The sequence below is a fragment of the Durio zibethinus genome, chromosome 19 (assembly GCF_047325235.1).
Source record: "Durio zibethinus cultivar Kanyao isolate XHJ-2024 chromosome 19, ASM4732523v1, whole genome shotgun sequence".
NCBI classification, from domain to species: domain Eukaryota; kingdom Viridiplantae; phylum Streptophyta; class Magnoliopsida; order Malvales; family Malvaceae; genus Durio; species Durio zibethinus.
Window position 1 is genome coordinate 19,624,221 of NC_143180.1, and position 19,316 is coordinate 19,643,536.

Consider the following 19,316-nt stretch of genomic DNA (forward strand, 5'->3'; position numbering starts at 1 on the left):
ACATCCACATCATGTGGAAACATGCAACTTCAAGACCGGGACTTTTACGTTTATATTATTATCCCTGGAAACGAATTTATTTTTTGACTTTCGGAAAGCTTGCTTGAAATACATAACACCCTTCAAGTACTTCATCCAACCATAGCCTAGAAGAAGAAATTTAGTAAGGGCTTGATCCCAGTTTCAGAAAGAAACAGAGGCTGATATCGCTTTCGCAAAATCATGCTGAGAAATATTAGTGTTTTCACATTTTAGGTTCTTTTAATTTTTTAGCCATAACTTTATGCTTAACATTCATTGGTTCAGTAATAAAAAAGTAGCCAACATTTCAAAAAGAAAAAAAAAGCAGACAGAATGACGCAGATCTTTCTACTTTTTCAAAAGAAAAGAAAAGGTGCTAAAAAACAAATCCATTGCTTTAAAAAATGCAAACTTTCCAACTTTGAGTAAATTTGCATCATAATCATATTTTTTATAAAGGCGTTTGATTGGAAAGAAAGAAAATTATTAATAGTATTTTTATTTTTGATTATTTGGTTATTACATTTGATTATTTGATTAAAGAAAGAAGATTATTATCTCATATTATAGAATATAAGACTTAATATGTTGTTATTTTTATTATTACATTTAGTTATACAATATTTTTGAATAGTGAAAATGTAAGATAATCAGTAATACCAAAATAGAGCTTCAATATCAAACAAATTACATGCTAAATCGACGCCAAAAAATATTCAAATCATTGAATCTCTTTTAACACCTAATTACGCTTATAGTTAAATTTCTTTGTTTTTCTTTTTTAAAAAAAATAAATTCAGATTTTATTTCAGAAAAGGAATAATGCATCAATCAACTTAATAAAATATTTCGACAATTTTTATTTTTCTTACTTTGCATGCCCTTTTAAATGCACTTTATAACCAAATATGCAGTATGCATGAATCCGAATAAATTTGTTTTGCCAAAATACATGACCACCGCTAATTTACCTTCCATAAAGAAAGAAAAATAAAATTTTAACGAGGATTAGTGCTTGAAACTGAAATAAACTCACTGTCATGCATAACGGATCCAGGAATTATAATTGGTGAGGCAAATTAATATATATATGTATAATATTATGCATAAAAAAAGATGTAAAGAATTAAAAATTAATTCAAGTGTAATAAAAATGGACATCTAGTTACGCTTAAGGTAATTTATTTTACTTAATTTTTTATTTCTACTGAGTATATGTTTTTACTTCACTTGAATTTTTTAATAAAATATAATAATTAATGATAACATATTTATATATTTATAAAATTTTTTAATTATTTAAAATTAAAATATATTAGAAAAGAATGAAAAGAAAAGAAAAAAAGATTAGAAACATCTCGATTGGAGGAAGACTTCATAAGTCTTTCACGTTATTCATGATTTACGTGGTCTTACAATCACTTTGGATCTATTTGGTTGGCCGTTAAAATTAGTGATACAAATAAAACAAATTATTATAATAAAAAATTAAAATTAGTGGTAGAATGTATTTGAATACAAAACCAATGATGATAATGAAAAAAAAAATCATTAAAGACATCAGATTAAAGCTATATGTAATAAAAAATTTAAATTATTTAATATTTATAAAATTATTAAATTATTTTATGTCAAATAATGATTTCATTAATAAATAATTAAAAGTTATTTATTAATTTATTGTATAATAAATTTTTATATTAAATTTACAAAATTATTTTCTAATTTTAAGTAAAGAAAAAAAAAGAAATAGAAAAAAAAGTGATTAACTTGAAAGAGAAAACAAAAAAAAATATAAAATAAAGGGACAATTGAGGACTAGAACTCAAAACTCCATTGAACGGTGGAAATCACTAAAAAATTATTTGGATTGCAAAGTTACGGGTGACAATTTTTAATGGCAACTGCATCTCTATTAGCAAGTATATGACAACTGCATCAATTATGGAGGTTTGAATGGAGTTTATGTATCTTTATTATGGATACCTACATGTTCAAAGTTTTTTTAACCAAATATATGTTCAAAGTTCATTTACTTTCTTGGGCAAATAAATTCGATGACATATACTAGTTAATACAAGATTATATATTTTAAGTTTTCTCATTTATCAAAATAATAAAAATGAAATATGTTTTTATTTTTATTTTTCATTGACCAATTGTTTATTTAAATTATTTATTGAAGAATTAATTCCTAATAAAATACATTTAATTTTTAAATATTGTTATATAAATGTCATAAAAATTATAATTAATTTATTCATCTTGTGCATAGCACTGATTTAAAATTAGAATAAGAGCAAAATATGTACCACTCAGACCCTACGTGCCCACCTAGTTAACTGCCTTTCTCCTTTTCCCACCCTAATAAAGGAAAAAAAAAAAGAAAAAGCGAAAGGAAGGAAAAGAGAAGAAAAAGTAGAACATCTAAAATTGACGCCAACGTCAATTGGAGGAAGACTTGAGAAGTCTTTCAAGGAGTGTTTTACGTCATTCATGACGTGCGTTTGGAATGATTTGATCACACCCTAATATGTTCTTAATCTATGCCGACATGTTTTCACCACATTCATAACTTGCGATCTCGAGTGGACTCGTTCGTGTAACACATTTACTAATTTATTATTGCCATGAACAAGTTAGTTTATGAGTCTTTAACTGGAGAGGGGCTGAATAAATATCTAACCATCCATGCTAGCCACTGTAATTTATACCTAATAATCAACAAAATATTCCAAACCATGGCTTCTTTCTGCATATAATTCCAAGGTCCTTTTATTTCTCATGCTTGTGTCGGTTCAGTTATCTTATGTTTATCCAAATGGTATCATAAAATATTATTTTTAATTAAACCTTATTTTACATAAAACTTAATAAAATTTCAACTGTAATAACAATATTTTGTACGAAAACTCGATTGTTAAATTTGATAAAAATTTATAAAGTGATTATCAATTTTTTTAATTAGATATGATTGATTAATTAAAATATCATTTTTTTAATTAAAAAAATCTTAAAGTTAATTAAGATTTATTAAATTAGATTTTAGTTTGTGAAATTAGGATTGAGCCTGAAAGTACTATTACGAGTGAGGAATATATTAATACCCTCACATCATCTATTTAAAGAATGGTATCAATTAAATACGTATTATCTTTTAATTTTGGTACTGCAGTCTTTTTAATATTTAAAGTTAATTCTTTAAAAATTATTTATGAAAAGCAGTTTTTATTATTATTTTGTGAAAAATTATTATTTTTGTCTTCTATAAATTTTCCAACACTTTGATGGATTCTATAAAAAATATTTTTATTTATTAAATTTTTGAAAAAATTAACCATTTACAAAATTCATAAATTTTCATCATAAGATATATATATATATATATATATTTTCATTTTTAAAATTAATTTCAAAATTATCTTAACTATTTGACAAAATTCAAAAAATTATTTTTCTTAGAAAAATTTTAAAAAATAAGACTCTTTAAATTTTTTTAAAAATTCTTACTCAAAAGATTTAATCGAATTAAATGCATAATTAATATTTTTATTTTTTTATTATTTCTAGTTTATCATTATTTTTATTTTTTTATTATTTAAATTAACCTTTATTTAGTAAAAACAAGTTTTTAGATTATCTCCTCTCTTTGGTGAAATCTAAAAATGCTTTTACTTACAATAAAAAAGAAAAACTAAACTCTTTCAATTTTTTTTTAAAATTACATCTTAATAGATTTATTCAAATAATCAATTATTTATTTTATTTATTATTTGTAGCATTTTTATTTTTTATGAAAAAATAAATTCGTGAATTATCTCAATAGTTTAGCAAAATTTAGGAAATAATTTTGCTTGTAAATTAAGTAAAAATAGAATTTTTTTATTTTCCTTAATAATTATTTTTTGGGAATTTAATCTTTTTTTATTTTTTTTATTTTAGATAAAAATTACCATTTGGTTTGATTTTATATTTTATTAAAATTATTACTTATTTCTTTAGAAAGGAAAAAAATAATCATTTATTTTTTCTATAATTTAAAAAATAATAATTAAATAAAAATAAAAATAGATAAAATCAAAAAAATCAAAATTAAAAAAAATAAAACTTAAATAAAGGTCGGGCCATACATGAGTCGACACATGGGTCTGCGTACGGGTGCGTTGTTTTGAATGACCCATAAAATGATCAATTTTATTTTTTATTTTTTTCTCTCTTTTCCAGACCCTCTCTATCTAAAATGTTCATCAATTTTCCACCTTAATAAAGAAAAAAAAAACATAAAAAAAGGACAAAGAAGAAAAAGTAGAAACATATAAAATTAACACCAATGTCAATTGGAGGAAGACTTGAGAAGTCTTTCAGGGTGTGTTTCACGTCATTCATGATTTGATCACACTCAATCAATGCCGGTATGTTTTCATCACATTCCTGACTTGCGGTCTTGAGTTGACTCGTGGATGTACCACATTGACTCATTTACTACTCTTCATGGAAATTAACTGGAAAGGGGTGAAAAAATACATGATCATCCATGCTGGCCAATGTAATTTATACTTAAATAATTAACAAAATATATATTCCATTTAAACTATCCAAATCATGGCTTCTTTCTTAATATCATTCCAAGTCCTGTTGTTTTTCATGCTTGTGTAGGTTCAGTCATCTTATGTTTATCCAAATGAAATCATAAAAATATTATTTTTTATTCAATAAATAATTGCAAGAAAACAAAACTTTTGAACATAAACATTTAGTTAATAATAAGTGCATCTATTTTTCTGTCAAAAAGTGACATTAAAATCACTGACCTACCTCCAATTCAAAAAAAACAAAAACAAAAATAAAAAATGTTTGATACAAATGGAAAAGAAGCTTTCAACCAAAAGTTTCTAAACAACGATGTTACTATCCAATAATACTGAGAAACTAAAACTAAAAAAAAATTCCCTAATCTCTCTTTCTTTTAATGTCAGTTTCTCATTAAATTCTCCATCTACTATATATAAGTGATTCGTTATTATTAACCTATCAATGTTGCATATATATAAAAATAATTTATTTTTGACGATGTAAATAATTTTAATTTTATTTATTAACAAAGTGTCATTATTAGTGAATCAAATATATATATATGTATATATTAGAGTGCTTAAACATTTGATTACAAAGGAGAGAAAGAAGGAGATTGAGAAAGCAAATTATACACGTACCTAGAATTATAATCCAAATTGTTAGCATTTAATTAGAAACAAACTCCATGACCAAGAGTTCTCCCAATTTGATGATCATGAAAAGATTGGGCAATGGAAACGATTGATAGGTAAGGGCTTAAGCAACCTGTTGTATGGTTGGCTGAAGTTTGGGATTGCCATTCAAGCATGCAAATGCTACTTTTGTAGATTACATCCTCTACAACTTGGTTTACTAGTGGTGGGAGACGTTGATCTATCACATTTTTAGGTAAAATATGTTGGTCATTAGGTATCGATGTTGATGTCGATGTTGATGCCAATGTTGGTGCCGATGATGATAAACATGAAAGAAGATCACTGGGATGCCTACCCATAAGAACTTCCATTATTAGAACCCCAAAACTATAAGCGTTGCATTTTTCATCTAACTTCATGTATAAGCCAACTATGCTTAAAGAAATATATCTAATCAATGTGCTCTATTAAGTAAGAAATATATCTAATCAATACACTATTATGTAAGAATATTGAGAAGATTATAAAATACATGTTACAAAGAGTCAATTCTGGCAACACCCATGGCTTAAAAGTACGTAAACACCTCAATTTGTATAGGATTCTACTTGTTTCTGTTAATTAAAACATAAATAATAAAAAATGAAAAAAACAAAAAATAGGAAAACTTTAAAGAGGTTGGATCCGTTTAGGATTGTTTCTCTGGGGTTGTTAAATTTGGGTTAAAATCAGAATTGAAGTAGGAATTGAAAAGATGAATTGAAATTCTATTGATATAAGATTCTTTGGATCATAACCCTATAAACACAATCCTTAATCAAGCCTCAACACACAACGAATCAAGGATAGAGAGAAAGACAAAGATCAGATAGATACATAGATAAAAAAAAGTAGAGGGGAAAATAAACACAGAAAAGCATAAACCAATTAAAAAAATTTTAAAAGATTTTTTGGGTTAAAAAGTAGATTTTTTTCTGGAAAATTTTCAATTTTCTTTTGAAATTTTCAATGATATTTGAAATTTTCAACGACTTTTTAGTGAGATTTCTAGATTCTGGCGAGTTTTTCAATTTTTAGCATTAGTTTTCTAGAAACTGATGAACTTTCGAAGAATTTTTTGTGAACCAACCTAGATTCTGATGAGATTTTTCAGAATCCAGTGAAGATTCAACCTGCATTTTTTGGGTTTTAGAGAGAAAGGGAAAGAAAAATAAGAGGAAAGAGATAAGGGAAAGAAAAATCTGAGAAAAAAAAGGAATTCAGCCTTTTTATACTGTTGTTAAACGATGTCGTTTTAGGCATCTAAAAAAATCCAAAGTCTGCATGTTTTCTAGCAGATGACCTAACCCACTTTCGACCTGTGTCTTTGTCCTTGGCTCCAGTCGAGCTGAGCCACAAGCTGCACCATTCCAGTGGCTTCCCTTATCTGCAGCCGAGTCGAATCATTTTTCTATTTTGGTTTTTTTTATTTATTTTTAAAGTATTTTTGCGTGATTAAATTTTAGAAAAAATATAAAAAAAATAAAATAAAATATTTTTTTAGAATAAATAATAATTATCCAATGATGAAATTTTTAAAACTTTCAAATGATAAATTTTTAATAAAATTCTTAAGTGATAAATTTTTTTAAAATTTATCCCAAATGGTGAAATAATTTAGATAAAGTTTCAATAATAATAATTAATATTTATTTTCAATTAAAAAAATAATAAATAAAAACTAAATAAAGATATTAATAAAAATTTTGGAATTAAATATAAATTACCCAAAGATGAGATTTTTAGAAATTTCAAATGGTAACTTTTTAAAGAAATCTCCAAGTGAGAAATTTCTCTAAATTTGTCTCAAATTGTGGAATAATTTGGATGAAATTTCAATAAAAGTAATTGTATTCTTTTCCAAATAAAAAAATTTTTGGTTAAAAATATTTGACAATTATCTAAGGGTGAGAATCTAAGAAATTTCAAATGGTAAATTCTTAAGCATTGTTTAGGTGAGAAATTTCTTTAAATTTGTCCCAAATAATGGAAGAATTTAAATGAAATTTCAATAAAAATTATTATCTTATTATTTGTTTTCAAAAATAACAAAACCAAAAAAAATTTCTAAATAGGCTTAAATGGTGAAAAATACAGAAATTAAAAAGAGAAGATATTTCTAATTTAGCCCAAATGGTGGAATAATTATATATATTTTCAATAAAAACGAAGATAAAAAAATAATTAAATCTTTTTATGACGATAGAACCTCTTCAAAAAAATAAATAAAATTCTTGAATACTGTTGAGATGAAGAAATATTTTTAAGAATTCTAATAGATTGATGAAAGAATCTTAAGAATTATTTCTAATATTTAGCATTACATTTGGTTATTTGATTAAAGAGAGAAGATTATTATCTCATATTATAGAATATAAGACTTAATATATTGTTATTTTTATTATTACATTTAGTTATACAATATTTCTGAATAAAGAGAATGTAAGATAATCATTCATACCAAAATAGTGCTTCAATATCAAACAAATTACATGCTAAATCGACACAAAAAAAATTCCAATTATTGAATTTCTTTTAACACTTAATTACGCTTATAGTTAAATTTCTTTGTTTTTCCTTTTTTAAGAAAATAAATTTAAATTTTATTTCAGACAAAATAATGTATCAATCAACTTAATAAAATATTTCAACAATTTTTATTTTTCTTACTTTGCATGCCCTTTTAAATGCACTTTATAACCAAATATGCAATATACATGAATATGAATAAATTTGTTTTGCCAAAATACATGACCACCGCTAATTTGCCTTCCATAAAGAAAGAAAAATAAAATTTTAACAAGGATTAGTGCTTGAAACTGAAATAAACTCACTGTCTTGCATAACTGATCCAGGAATTATAATTGGTGAGGCAAATTAATATATATGTATAATATTATGCATTAAAAAAGATGTAGAGAATTAAAAATTAATTCAAGTGTAATAAAAATAGACATCTAGTTACACTTATGGTAATTTATTTTACTTAAGTTTTTATTTCTATTGAGTATATGTTTTTACTTCATTTGAATTTTTTAATAAAATATAATAATTAATGATAACATATTCATATATTTATAAAAAAATTTTAATTGTTTAAAATTAAAATATATTAGAAAAAAATGAAAAGAAAAAAAAAAGATTAGAAACATCTTACTTGGAGGAAGGCTTCATAAGTCTTTCACGTTATTCATGATTTACGTGGTCTTACAATCACTTTGGATAAATTTGGTTGGATGTTAAAATTAGTTTTAATGAAATTAAAATCAGTGATAGATATAAAATAAATTATTATAACAAAAAATTAAAATTACTGGTAGAATTTATTTGAATACAAAACCAATGATGATAATGAAATGAAATATAATGAAAAAAAAAAATCATTAAAGACGTTGGACTAAAACTATATGTAATAAAAAATTTAAATTATTTAATATTTATAAAATTATAAAATTATTATTAAATTATTTTATGTCAAATAATGATTTCATTAATAAATAATTAAAAGTTATTTATTAATTTATTGTATAATAAATTTTTATTTTAAATTTCCAAAATTATTTTCTAATTTTAAGTAAAGAAAAAAAAGAAATAGAAAAAAAAGTGATTAACTTGAAAGAGAAAACAAAAAAATAAAATAAAATAAAGGGACAATTGAGGACTAGAACTCAAAACTCCATTGAACGGTGGAAATCACGTCATACTAATCCATAACTTAAGGTATGAACGAAACTCATGTTTGAAAATCATATGCATACCAATTATGATGTTCACAACAAATAGATTCGATTTTGGATTCAATTTTCTATGTTTAATTTTTGCTACTTGTTATGTTCATACATGTATGTTTGTGTGATAAATATTATCAAATCGCTGTCATTTTAAATGATTAATTTAAACTATTTAAATGAACATATAAACAATTATTGATCAATTTTATAAAATTGTCCTTTAAAAGCATAAAAAATCTTTAAAAAAATTCTAAATTAACCAACAATATACATTTTTAAGTTTTGAATCACTTTTAAATGATTAACTTAAATGAGTATCTAAACAATAAATTTTGATAATGTATGGCCTTTCTTTAAGGTGCCACATGGCATTCATCTCTTTTTATTTATTTATTTTATTTAATATTATTTTAAATTTAATAAATATTTTTATTTAATTATTTTATTTAATATTATTTTAAATTTAATAAATATTTTTATTTAATTATTTTGTGTGTGGACCCATAATCTAGAAGGCTTAGATTGGTGATGCTTGTAGTCTTATTGCAGGTAATTCTATCCCAATTGCAATGGCTGTCTCCAACCCACAAAGAACGTAGCAAAGTTTTAGTGGTGTTGTCAACTCTCGCTTTCCATTTTAGATCATTTCACTTTCTATGAAACATTCATATCAAAATGCAACTTTAATACCGATGGGTCTTTTATATTTAAATTAATTTTGTTGGATTTTTTTATAAAAAAATTGCAACATAAAAAAATTTTAAATACTGATATTTATATTAAGTAAATTAAATTTTAAATTCTCATAAATATTGATTATTTGTATTTTTCTTTTTTTTGTAAAAAAATAATATTTTAATTTAATTCATCCTTATTTTAATAAAAAGTATGGGTTATAAAATTTTCATGATAATTTTTTTAAATGAAAATTATATGATACATCATTGAAAATTTTAAACTCAGATAAATGAGTTTATAAGATTAATACATATCATTAGGTCATAATTTAAAAAATTAAGTAAATAGACAAATAATGAATTAAAAATTATCTAATATAAATTTTTAAAATTTTATGAACAAAATTAAAAAATTGACATGTATTTTATAATAATATATTTACAAAAATTAATAAATTTTTAAAAAACTCTATCATCTACATATATATAATAATTTAATTATTAAATGAAGATACCAACCCTACAGACCATAAACCAACAGTCAAATTAATTTATAAGTAACAATTCTTAAATATATAATTATATAAATTTCTATTCATTTAATTTGGTTCAAGTCTATCTTTTATTTAATATGGAGTCTTATCCAATTCATTTGGCCTCTGATTTTGACCTTTCATTTCTAACGTGTTCATGGTGCTAATTAAATTATATGTGGGAGCACTATAGGGGTTTTGGTTTTTAGTGGCATTTTTTTTACCGTTTAGAGGCGTTTATTGATGCCATTATCAGGTTGCGGCATTTGCAAAAAAACGTCACACAAAGTGCCACCTATATAAGCATGCGGTAAATAGCGACGTTTTCGAAAAAACGCCTCAATATTAGTAGCGTTTATATCTAAAGCGTCGTCATTTTAGCGACGTTTATATCTTTGAGACGCCACTACTTTAGAGGCATTTGAATCTGAAAATGGCTTAATATTGGTGGTGTTTGTATCTTTTAGTCGCCGCTATTTCAATGGCATTTTTATGAGAAAAACATCATTGCATTAATGGCATTTATAATAGAAAATGCCGCTACTTTGCGTGGCTTTTGAATCTGAAAATGCTTCAATATTTACGGCATTTGTATTTTTTAGGCAATGCTAATTCAGTGGTGTTGTTATGAGAAAAACATATTGCTTTAGTGACGTTTTTGTAATAAACGCCACCTAACTAGCAGCGTTTGCTAGAAAGAGCACAGCTAATATTGTGGCATTTTATGCTACAAAGGCCACTAAATTATTCATTTAGCGGCATTGCCCAACGCAAACATTGCCATTATGTAAAAATGTATGTTTTTTTAATTTCTTATAATAAATTTTATTTTCAGTAAAGAGCTTAAATTCATAAACTGAAATTAATATTAACTTCATTCACATTTAAATATACATCTAATTAATACAAAGTTTAATAATTAGTATAATAATATTCAAATATTGTAAATACATTAACCAAATAAAAAATTAAAATGTATGAAATGGATACAAATGTGATCCCATATTTAAGCTTTTCCGTAAAAATAATCCTAAAAAATGGAATGAGAAATGTCAAGTGGTTTTTGATAAAATTAAGCAATACTTGTCAAACCCTTCAGTGTTTGTGCCACCTGTTTCAGGGAAACCTTTAATTCTATACTTGACAGTATGTGAAAATTCAATAGGATGTATGCTGGGACAGCAAGACGAGTCTAGTCAAAAGGAGAGAGCTATTTACTATCTGAATAAAAAGTTCACAGAATACGAATCCAAGTATTGCTCATTAGAGAAAATGTGTTGTGCATTAGCGTGGACTGCCAAAAGACTCAGACAGTATATGCTCTATCATACCACATGGCTCATAGCAAAACTATATCTAATTAAATATATCTTCGAGAAGCTTTCTTTATTTGGAAGAATTACTAGATGACAAGTAATTCTTTCGGAATATGATATTATATATGTAAGCCAAAAAGCAATAAAAAGAGGCACTATAGCGGAGTTTCTTGCAGATCGTGCTACTGAAGAATATGAACCAATGACATTGAAATTCCCTGATGAAGATCTAATGACTATTTCTCAACTGGAGAAAGGGAAGCATAAAGAAAAGTGTTGGAGAATGTATTTTGATGGAGCTACCAATGCCTTGGGACATGGAATTAGGGCAATTCTGATCTCTCCAAAAGAACAATATTGTCCTGTAATAGCTAGGTTAAATTTTAATTGCACGAATAACATTGCTGAATATGAGGCATGTGTCATGGGCTTACAAGCTACTATAGATAGAAGAGTGAAAGCATTAAAAGTGTTTGGGGACTTAACTCTAGTTATATATCAGTTGAAAAGAGAATGGGGGATGAGAGATTCAAAACTCATTCCATATCATGAGTATATTTTAGAGTTGATAAAATAATTTGAAGATATCCAGTTTGACCATTTACCTCAAGAAGAGAATCTGATTATCGATGCATTGGCTACTCTGGCTGTAATTATTTAAATTAATAACAATACTGACATTCAGCCCATCAGGCTAGATGTTAAGGATATGCCAATTCATTGTTCCAATGTAGAAGAGAAGGAAGATAGGAAGCCCTAGTATTATGATATCTTATAGTATATTAAGGATCAGCAATACCCAGTTCAAGTAATAAAAAATGATAAAAGGGTCATCCGAAGATTGACTATGAGCTTTTTCCTAGATGGGGGTGTTCTGTACAAAAGAAGCCGTGATCAGGTATTACTAAGATACGTAACTAAGGCTAAAGTGAGGAAAATCATTGAAGAGATGCATGATGGAATATGTGGGGCACATACCAATGGACATATGATGATGAGATAGATCATAAGAGTAAGATATTAGTAGTTGACAATGGAGAATGATTGCATTGACTATGCTCGTAAATGCCATAAATGCCAAATATATGCTGATAAGATCCATGCTCTACCATCTGCTTTACATTTATGGCACCACCTTGGCCATTCTCAATGTGGGGCATGGATGTCATTGGTCTTATCACCCCAAAGGCTTCTAATGGGCATAGATTTATTTTTGTGATGATAGATTACTTCACAAAGTGGGTGGAGGCAGCATCATATGCAAATGTAACACGATCTGTGGTTTACAAGTTCATAAAGAGAGAGATCATCTGTAGATATGGACTTTCGAAGAGAATTATTTCAAATAATGCCAAGAATCTAAATAGTAAGATGATGCAAGAAATATGTGCTCAATACAATCAAGCATCATAACTCAGCACCATACCATCCAAAAATGAATGGGGCAGTTGACGTAGCTAACAAAAACATAAAAAGAATTCTTGAGAAGATGATTAAGACTTATAAAGATTGGCATAAGAAGTTACCATTTGCACTGCATTCATATCGAACATCAGTGCGCACCTCTATTGGGGTAACCCCATTTTTTTTAGTTTATGAGATGAAAGCTGTACTACCAGTGGAAGTGGAGATCCCATCCTTAAGGGTCCTAAAAGAAGTTGAGTTGGAAAAAGCTGAATGGATTCGAAAACGCTATGAACAGTTAAGTTTCATAGAAAAAAAGAGATTGACTGCATTGTGCCATGGTTAGCTATATCAAAAAAAAATGGTGAGGGCTCATGACAAAAAGATTCGACCCCATTGCTTTCGAGAAGGAGAGTTGGTCTTGAAGAAAATTCTATCAATCCAGCACGATAATAGAGAAAAATGGACTCCGAATTAGGAAAGACTGTATGAGGTGAAACGGGCTTTCTCTTACTGAGATGGATGGAAATGATTTACCCCATCCTATAAATTTTGATGCTGTAAAGAAATATTATGCTTGAAAAAAAAAGAAAAAAAATGAAAAAAGAAAATGAAAAAGAAAAAATGAAAAAAAAATGAATGAAAAAGGAGGACTCAAGGCGAAAACCCTAAAAGGGCGGTTTAAGTCATAAGGGGTTTATCTAAGTTGAAAACCTGAAAGGTAGCTTAGATAAAGAGAATACAGTATCAAATTTGAAAATTCGTTGGCATGGAGACTAGCAAATTCAAAGGAGCTCTAAGTTGTTAAATATATCAAATGGTTGGGTTTTTAGAAAAACCTTGAGATGTGCTATCATGATTATCCGGTTGTTCATTTTTGGGCTTTGTCCCCCATACTTATCCTTGTTATTCTTCTTTGGCCAAAGTTTGCCAACATTTTGCTAATAAAAGACATTCTATTTCACTCTTTGTGTGCTTCTTCTGGTGACTGTTTCTCAACAATTCTTATTCTTTTCTTCTTAATACCCTATAATAGAAGAAATGTGCAAATGCATTCTTACTTTTTGAGTTTGAAATAATGATTGATGAATGAATAATGGCATGAAAGATTTTTACATTACATTGAATAAGTCAATAGTGATAAAGGCAAAATCGAGATGTTCATTTCTTGATAAAAACATTGAATTTGGAAAGAGATGGAAGAGATAGTTTAGAGTTACACTAGCTCGATCTTGAAAGAATAACGTAACTTGGTTTTTGAAGAATCAAAGGGTTCGATGCCCAAGAAAAGAGCTTGAGAAACTTGAGTACCACAATTGAATAGGAATTAGTTAGCCAACATTTGCGTAGCATGCATTGAATTTCATATGCATTGCATAGCATATACTACATTCAAGAAAATATAGTGCATAAATTCAAGAAGTAGGGGTATTCCAACATCCCACATAAAGAAGACAGATGTGAAGACATTTTCAAATTTGAGAAAAAGCTTATCAGGTAAGTTTCTAATCCTTGAAATAGGATGTCTCTCGGTATCAAGGCTGATTTGTAAGACCTTTGGGCATAATCTCTTGAAATTCCTATAAACATGATTTTCAACTCTTTTGGACATGTTTGTCAAGGGGCAATCTATTTTTTGAAGTTGTGATGCCCCTGTTTAGAAGAGCCATTTATTTTCAAAGTTGTGATGCCTCTTATTAGAAGAGCAATTTACTTTCCAAAAGTCGTTGAGTCTCTATTTAGATGAGCTTTATTTATTTTCAAAGTCGTTGAGCCTTTGATTAGAGGAGCTTTGTTTATTTATTTTCAAAGTCGTTGAGCCTCTTATTAGAGGAGCTTTATTTATTTTCAAAGTCATTGAGCCTCTGTTTAGAAGAGTTTTATTTATTTTCCAAAGTTTTTGAGCCTCTTATTAGAGAAGCTTTGCTTAAGTTTTTCAAAGTCATTGAGCCTTTGCTTAGAGGAGCTTTGTATATGTTTTTCAAAGTCATTAAGCCTCTGCTTATAAGAGCTTTGATAAGAATTTTAATGAAAAAAATGAAAAAAAGAAAAGGGTCGAGTGGAGTCTTGAATGGGTGTCTACGTCTTTGCGTAATTTCTATTTCATAGAAAATGTGCAAAGAGCGCAAAGAGAGGCAGCTGTAGACACCCAATTTGGTTCAGGCTCGGATCAATTGGGCTTGGTCCAAATGGGTAGGCCCATTTTATTTTTTTTATTTTTGTATTTTATATTTGTATTTATTTATTTATATTTTTTTGTATCTTATGTATTTATTTATTATTACTATTTATTAATATATATATTTATTTATTTTTATTATTTATCTGTTAGTATATGTATGTATTTATTATTATTTATCTATTTATATATTATTATTTACCTATTATTATTTATCTATTAATATTTTATTTATCTAATTATTTTCTTTTAATTATCTATTAATATTTTTTATTTGATTTGATTTTTTTTTCTTTTTATTTGGCTGAGATTGGGATGGAATTTGAGAATTCTACTGTGGATTTGGGATTCAATGAAGAGTCCATATTGGATTCAAGGATTGAATCCTAATCCAAGGAGGAGTTGGGATTGATCAGAAACTCTTCTGATCAATCCTTATAAATAGATCCACAAATCAAAGGACCAGAACACAGAAACGCAGACACTAACTGAGAAAGAGTGAAAAGAGAAAGAAAAAGGCATCCAGAAGGGTCAAAGGCAATTTCAAGATTTTTTAGAAATTTTGGTGAATTTTTTTCTGGAAATTTCTGAAAATTTTTCAGATTCCGGTTGAATTTTTCAGTGAAGTTTGAATTTTTCGATGACTTTTTCAGCAAAGTTTGATTTTTCGGCCAACTACCCAATTTTCGACGACTATTTCCAGAAACTGATCAGCTTTTCGGTGAACTTTCGACAAAAAACTCAGATTCCGATGAAAATTTCTAAAATTCGACGAGATTCAACCAGAGTTCTTTGTCTGTTTAAAGAGAGGGGAAAGGAAAAAAAGGGAAGAGAGAGAAGAGGAGAAGGAAATTCTGAAAAAAAACCTACCTTTAGCCTTATATAACCAACCTTCAGCCTTATATACCCTTCTAAAAACGACGTTGTTTTTGCGTTAGTAAACCCATAGGATCCGCGCGTTTTGCCAAGATCCGACCTGAACGCCAACCGGCGTGTGACCTGAGTGCAAAGCCAAGCCGAGCCAAGCCGATCCTAGGGTTCTTTTTCATTTTTTTATTATTTATTATTATTATTATTTATTTATTAGATTAGAATTGTTTAATACTTTTTATTTTTATTTTTATTTTCAATTTCTATTTTATTTTATTTATTTTCTTTTCTTTTCTTTAAATAAAATTAAAAAATATATATTTTTGAGGAAAAATTGAAAGTATCAATTTTCCTTGAAAATAAGTTTTCTAAAAAATATTTTTGAGGAAAAGTTGAAAGTATCAATTTTCCTTAAAAATAAGTTTCAAAAAAATATTTGGGGAAAAGTTTAAAGTATCAATTTTTCTTGAAAATAAGTTTTCTGAAAAATATTTTTGAGGAAAAGTTGAAAGTATCAATTTTCCTTAAAAATAATTTTCTAAAAAATATTTTGGGGAAAAGTTGAAAGTATCAATTTTTCTTGTAACAAAAGCAATGAATTTTTTAAGAGGAAAGGATTTATATTTAAAGCAATCATTTTTTTTCCTTTTTATTTTCTTGGATTTTCTTTAATGTTAAATAATCCGACGATGGAGCCTCTGCAAGTGAAACAGTAGTTTTCTTGCATTCTCTTGAGGTGAGGGAATTTTCTCAATTTTCTGCTAAAATTATTAAAGTCAATTGAGAATAATTTTCAATAATTAATTACTTGGTAAATTTTTAAGGCTTATTGGATAACACAAAATTAAGCTAGTACCATCTTTCGATGGGCGTTGTGAGGGTGCTATAACCTTCCTCACATGTAACTGAACTCCCGAACCCTGTTCTGATTAGTAGACCTGAACTTATTCTTTTAGGGACCCTTAAGCTTAAGTATTCTTTAAAAGGATAAATTCTTTAGGTGGCCAATCGCACCTAGATAAAAAAGATTGGTGGCGACTCCTTCAAGTCAATGTCTAGTGATAGATCCCTGGATCTAGACGTTATGACATTGGTTGGTTTAAACTAGTATGCATTTGTAGTTTAAAAGATATGATTTTCAATTGGATTTTGTTTGACCGGCTTGTATTGAATAAGATGACAGAAATGTTTTGACTGTTCTTGAAGGAAATGCTACAGTTTTCCTATGGTACTATCTGTTTATTATTGCTTTATTTTGATTCTGGGTTTGCTGCTATGCATTGCTGATCATGTGAAATGGGCATTGTATGGTTCTATTTCATTACAATCTGGTAAATTTTCAAGAGTTAAAAACTAATCTTTTTCAATCTTTTATGTTTGGATTGTTGAAATTTGGCTTTAACATACTTGATATTGGGATAGGACTAAATCAATTTTTGAGTTCTTCAAGATTAATATACTGTTTCCGTTTTACTCTAAGGACATTCGTTTCATTGCGAATTACCTTTTTTCTTTTTCTTTTTTTTTTTACATTTCCATGTTAATTGCAGTTGCAGAATATTTCTCAAGGTGCAGTTGCCATGGAATGTCATAATTCTTGCTGACAGCTTGGATGCCAAGGTTTGATGCTCCAAAAGGCTATAGTGGTCCGCCATTTGGATGAATTTGCTCGGAAGAAGGCCACCATGGATCTTGGATATGTCATGGCTGTAACAACTCTGGAGAGCATTGGAGAGGGCAGAGTTAGACAGAACACTGGGGATGTGCTTTTCCCTGTTGTCTTCAGTGGAATCACCTTCAAGATGTTCAGAGGATAGATTTTGGAAGGAGTTGTACACAAGGTACTAAAACATGGAGTATTCTTTAAGTGTTGACCAATCCAAAACATCTATCTGTCTCACGTAAAAATGCCCGACTACAATTATGTGCCTGGAGAGAACGCTATCTTCATGAATGACAAGCATTCAAAGATTGAGAAGGATGTTGTCATCTGATTTATTGGAACAAAGTGGAAGGAAGCAGAGAGGGAATTTCAGGCATTGGTAAGTTTGGAAGGTGACTACTTAGGACCAGTTTCCTGAATATAACTTTTGTTTCATCTTTGTATGATTCAGATGTACTTGTTACTGCTTTCTTAGGAAGTGGTTGACAGTAAGAGTGTTGGATGTTGAACTATTCTAGTTGTTGTAAATTCGATTGGACAAAGATGTTGAATTCTAGAGCTTACTTATGATGTTAGCTTTGTATAACTTGGTTCGGTTAAATTGGTTTCTGGATTTTGAAGTTTTTTAAAACTGATTTGAATCGACAACTGAACAATTGCTCACCCCTAGGCAAGTCTAGCTTTCCATTTCGAAGGGTTTTTGTTTCAATGGATGGAGCAGTAGCTAAAGAAGTAATTTGAAAGGATACCAAAGGCAAAGACTAGTGTAGATTGAAGCAATGCAAGGATGAGAAAGAAGAAAAGTTGGGACATAGAAGAGATGATACCATTATTAGATTGATCGAAAAGGCTTTGTTGCACACACAGCTATAGATGTAAGCTGTGAATATAAAGTAGTGAAGGTAAATATATTTATTTATTTAGACTCAAAATCAAATTGGTTTCACATTTCTACATTTGTTAAAGAGAAGAATTAATGGAAGTAATTGCTATGATTTAGTTAATTGTTTGTAGAATCCATTTTATTTCTCATGTTTTAGTACTTCTACTTCTAAGATCATTCTTTGTTTCTCAATCAAACTTCTTTCTATATTTAGTTAATTCAATTTGGATAGCAATCAATAAATAAATTTTTAATAATTTTTCAAAATAACATTAATATTTTTATTTTACAATAATAATTATAATAATATATAACATTAAATCTGTCTAGATATGGACCTAATTCTATGTAATTTGGTTAAAAAAAAATTAACAATTTAAATTTGTTCAACTCAAACTCAAAATTATTTAAACTTGAATTAATATGACTTTGAAATGATTCGAACTCTAATAATTCGAAAATTGATTTGAAATTATTATTTAAAATAAATTAATTTGATTTTAAAATATAATAATTTAAACTCAAAATAATACAAATCTAATAATCTTAATTTCAAATAATATGAGTATCATCCGAATGATCTGTACCCACAATCATCCAAAAATTTTTTTACTCTAATACTTCAATATGAAGTAAAATAACACATAAAATTGCCATATTTCTTTTTATGATGCCAACATCTACATAACATATATTAAAAATAAAAAAAAACTCTTTAGATGCTAACGTGGCCTATTACATAAGCCATTCGTTATATATTATGTAAATGACATTTCAACTTAAATTTTTA

General features: G+C 27.4%; 1 pseudogene; it reads left to right on the forward strand.

The window, feature by feature from the left end:
• The first annotated feature begins 17,459 nt into the window (after positions 1 to 17,459).
• Positions 17,460 to 18,495, forward strand: LOC149513499 (DNA-directed RNA polymerase V subunit 7 pseudogene; annotated as a pseudogene).
• The last annotated feature ends 821 nt before the right edge of the window (positions 18,496 to 19,316 follow it).